At 44.0% G+C, this 4,739-nt stretch overlaps 1 protein-coding gene across 4 annotated transcripts in view; it reads left to right on the forward strand.

Annotated features, from left to right (window-relative positions):
* Window positions 1-3,215, forward strand: part of GMEB1 (glucocorticoid modulatory element binding protein 1) — a 35,709-nt gene extending 32,494 nt beyond the window's left edge. For all 4 annotated transcript variants that reach the window (XM_010830188.1, XM_010830189.1, XM_010830191.1 and 1 more), the window contains one exon: window positions 5-3,215. The gene's annotated coding sequence lies outside the window, so the exon portion shown is untranslated. The remainder of the gene's footprint in view (window positions 1-4) is intronic.
* The last annotated feature ends 1,524 nt before the right edge of the window (window positions 3,216-4,739 follow it).

The following is a 4,739-nucleotide window of genomic DNA, read 5'->3' on the forward strand; positions in this document are numbered from 1 at the left end:
TCGGGTCCCTTCCAGCCCCTCTCTGAAAAATGGACAAAACAAGCTGCCCTTCTGGAAGTTGAGAGTAGGTCATTCAATGTCCTAACTGTCTTACATCAAGAGAGTTATTTCTTTGAGGGGAGGCATCAAGATAACCCGAAACCCTCTCCAGAAGTCACTTTCCAGGCTGGTCTCTCTGTGTATACACGTGGTTTTAGTCTCATAAGGTGCATTGACCAAACCAGGGAACACAGATCTGACCCTGAAGGCAACCCACTCACACATGGATGCAAAAGTATACTTGATGTTGTATCCTGAAACAAGCCCTCAGAGGCCAGTGCAAAACCCCCAAACAAAAGTGAGTTGACTCTGCTTAGAGGGGAAGATAACAAACTAGCAGAAGCTTAAAAAGGGAAGTGCTTTGGCCAGGATGGGGCAAGGAAATTATCTTACTTCCAGAAGTGCTACTGATGCCTCTTGCTGTCTCTGAGGGTTACCACCATGGGTGCCGTTTTGAGGCAAGGCCAGTGTTAAGCGGAAGGGTACATTTTCACCAAGCAGGTGGCGTCAGGGACCTGCAGCTTGGCAGAGATAAGAATCCAGAGATGTCACAGCTGTGCTTTGGGGCTAAGGCTTACCTTGCAGCCGCTCTGTCAAAGCACTTACCCTCCTAGTCCATTCATTTGCAAACTGTGGTGTGGTATAAAATTGCTCTGGTCCTTAGACTGTGGCTGTTCTGGGCGGCTGGGGCTCCAAGGCCATCATTTTTATTGCATGACTCCAGGAGCAGGAGATTTCCTCTTCCAGACCAACTGCCCTTTTTTGCAGGGCCCTTTCTTGACTTTGGAACCAAAAGCAGCCACTCCTTTGGTGCTTCCTCTTGTTTTCCCCTGTATCCCTGAATGGTTAATGGCATCTGTCTCCTGGATCCCACGCTCTTCAGCTTTTTGGCTGATTCAGAGAACAGTGACAGGTGGCTGCCTGCCTTCATCCCCTTTTAGATTCATTTCTACCATTTATACCACAGATGTTTCTGTGAGATATTGAGCTCATAAAAGACCCTTAGGTTTGGCAGGGAGGACTCAATATCCCAGCCTATCAAGTAGATGTCTCCTGAGCAAGCTGGACTTCCTGGGAAAGAAGCATTGTCTGCAGCATTATATTATAGGAAATGTACCAGGAATGTAATCATAATGTCTTTGGGTGGGGAGGGGGTATTTTGTTTTGTTCTTTTTTTAATGTTTTTGTATATTTGGAGCTGGGCCCATTTTCTGTGCTGTGATTCTTTCTCTTTGACCATCTTCAGTGTTTGGGGCAAGAGTGGACCCTGGTTTTTATTTCTAAAGAATGCATTGTTTACTGCACTAGGAAAAATGTAGGGAAACCGCAGACCATTTAAAGGAAAAGTAGGTCAAAAAAGAAAGCACACATCTTAGGAGTGGGAGGTCTTTTTTTTTTTTTTAATTAAAAACAAAACTTTGACCTGTAGTTTCCTTCTTTTTTTTTGAAGGCACCCACCTGAAGCTATGTTTCTTCCAACAGATGTTGGAAACCCTGTTGTTAAGCAAGTGAAAACTGCGTTCTGCCATCCCTCCGATAGCTGTGTATAGCTAGAGAAGCCCTCTCGTTTGGAAGGGTCAATCTTAAAAGGCTTAAGGGTGAAATTCCTGAATCCCATGCAGTTGTGATTTTCAGCTTTAAGATTGTCCGGGGTTTTGTTTTTCTTTTCAGAATAGTCAATAGACAGAGCAATCAATTTAGAACAAAGCGTTGGCCCTTAATATATCTTTAGTGAGGAAAATGACTTTTATTTCTTGCTTCTTTAGATTTTCTTTTGGTACATAAACAAAATTTCTGCCTAAGTCTAAAACTACTACTTGAACCTAGAAAGGCACATGTCTTCCCTCATGTGGTTTTTAAGGACACTTTTCTCTTTGCCAGAGACAACAGGCTTAACTCTGGACAGAGGAGGAGCCCTAGAGAACACCTACATGCTAGCTTAGGTTCCTTTCTTATTTCAGAGATGTTGGTACTGTTTTAAAGTAGTGTGAGCATCATGCTTCCTAAGTCAAGAGATCACCTCCTAAAGACAGAGCCTGTTTCTTTTCACTCTCTGAATATTCCACCTGGTGGAAATACATGAGCTATGTTGTTTTCCTGGTCTTCCAATAGCCTGTCGTTATTGCTCAATGCTATGTACCTGTTGTTGAATGTGGGTTTCCTCGTAGCCCTGGTCTAAATGAGCTCAGATGGGGTGAGACACACGCAAGGCACTGCTGTGTGCACAAGCAGTTGCAGTGAATCATTCCTCAGGCTGAGCTTCCAGTAGCCATCTATCTTTCTGTTCCCTCACTAAGTGAATGTTTGTAAGTGTCACCTATGTGCCAGGCTTTGTGCTCGGCACTCGCAGTACAGAGATGAAGCCTCGCTCAGTCCATGCACTCAAGGGACTCATTCTCCAGAGACTGTCTGGAGTTAAGAACTGTATTTCAATATAATTGGTTTCCTTTGTAACCTTATGTATTTTATTTCATGCATTGATAAATATTGTTCCGAGAGCTGGTCCATGGATTTCAGAAGGCTACCAAAGGTACAAAATGGTTAAGCCTTTCTCTAGGGAGATACTGAAACTAATCATCCAATGGGATAAGTGCAGTGGCAGAGCTATTGGCTGGGAGAAGAGAGAACAAAGGGTCAAGCGTCTAACCCAGCTTGGAGGCAGAGATCAGTAAATAATGGGAGTACTTCCTGGAGAAGATGTATACCTAACCTGATTTAGGACAGACCATTTTTGGCTACTTTTTTGGATTCCATTTTCAAGTTGTTGGACTTAGGTATACAAGAAGGGGGAAAAAATCCGCTGTCTTGTTGCTTCTGCCTCCAGAGCTAGGCAGAGTCAGCAGCTTAGATAGGCTCTCCTGAGACCACTCCACTGGAGAAAGCCCAGTCATTCATCAGCTTCTCAGAGTTTCCAGCAGATGAATCCAGTACAGGACTGGACTTTAGCTGGTAGAAGGTAAATGCCCCAAACATTCCTGCAGTGTGGTTTTCACAAAGGGCTCAGAAGCAACTGTTCAGCTGTCTTACCTTGGCCATGCCCCTGTCTGGTGCGTGCCTGTTCTCTTCCCCTTTTCAGTTTCCAGGCTCCATCCCTGTCCCCTCCCCCAATTAAAACAAAACTCCCTGCCATTCCAAAGTTAAAAAAAGAAACAATAGACTTAAATATTTAGGATTTCAAGCTGTTTCATGTGAAGTTTCTTTTATGCTTCTGTCCATATTTGGGGAGGAAGACCAGAATTAATCCAGATACCCTCAAATTTAACATTCAACCCAGATGGATTGACTGTTTAGTGGTGGCATTTTAACCTATTTCATGAAAAGCATTAAAGGTAAGTCTGCATGGTGGGAAGTACTGGTAACATTTGATGATAAAGATAGTGAAATCAAGTACGAAATATGGAACTCCTAGTTCATTGAGTTTGGAGAATGGCTCCCCACTCCAGTACTCTTGCCTGGAAAATCCCATGGATGGAGGAGTCTGGTAGGCTGCAGTCCATGGGGTCGTAAAGAGTCAGACACGACTGAGCGACTTCACTTTTGCTTTTCACTTTCATGCATTGGAGAAGGAAATGGCAACCCACTCCAGTGTTCTTGCCTGGAGAATCCCAGGGATGGGAGCCTGGTGGACTGCCGTCTATGGGGTCGCACAGAGTTGGACACGACTGAAGCGACTTAGTAGCAGCAGTTCATTGAGTTATAACTGGCCCACAACTCTCAAGGAGGCAGAAAGGACAAAGAAAAGGTTGAATTCTCAAAATAGGCATGAGTTGTGATTCACTTGGGTAATGTCTCCTTTCTGAGACAAATCAGATTCTAGGTTAGCTAGCCCCTGCCTTTTCAGTCAACAACCTAGTACAATTGATCACAGACCCCTCACACCTTGGATACCTCTTCCCTGGGAAATTCTTGTGTAGTCTGTAACGTACTACAATAATAAGCAAGGCTGATGCGCTAAACAAAGGATCAGTTCCGCTAGACTAGCACTCTCTGCCCCTGGTATTCTCTTCTTAGATAGCCTTAGTTGAGTCATTTCTAGTTTTCCTTGCCAACCTGGAACACCTTTCTTAGTCCCAAGCTAGGCAACCGCGCGCCCTCTAGAAGGTTCTACTTTCCTTGAACATCCTCACCATGCTGCACCATCCTCCTTGCTTTGGAAAAACCAGTGTGACTTAGTTCCCAAATCCTGCCATGTAGTAACTCTGCCTTTCTTAGCAATAACTTTCTTATCAACAACTCAAGACAATCATTTCCTTCCAAGGAGACCCCAAGACCCAAACCTCACTGTACATCCAGAGATTTCAGTCTTCACTCTAGAACAGCCTTCTTAACTCTAGTCATCACCTGAATTGAGGCATCTTTGGGATATGCTTGTGCTCGAAGTTCCTCAGAACACAGATTCTAAAATCTATCTTTCACACCTGATCGATTCTCTACCTATGGTCCATAGCCCAGGCTAAGACATGCCTGTTTGCTGGATAAATTATTGCAGCCCAGTATAATTCTTAACTACATCTTCATAACTACCTGAAGTTTCTGTTGTGTCTATGAGGCTCCCAACCTGAAGACTCCTGAAGCCCTCTCATCCTAAAGTAGGCCACACTCTACTTTGAAATTAACCCTGGGTTCTCTTGCTTCTATGTGCCTTTGCTAGTAACTATGGTTTATGACGTGGGTCGATTTTTCTAGTTTGAAAACACGTG

The sequence above is a fragment of the Bison bison genome, unplaced genomic scaffold (genome assembly GCF_000754665.1).
Source record: "Bison bison bison isolate TAMUID 2011002044 unplaced genomic scaffold, Bison_UMD1.0 scf7180017864516, whole genome shotgun sequence".
NCBI lineage: Eukaryota > Metazoa > Chordata > Mammalia > Artiodactyla > Bovidae > Bison > Bison bison.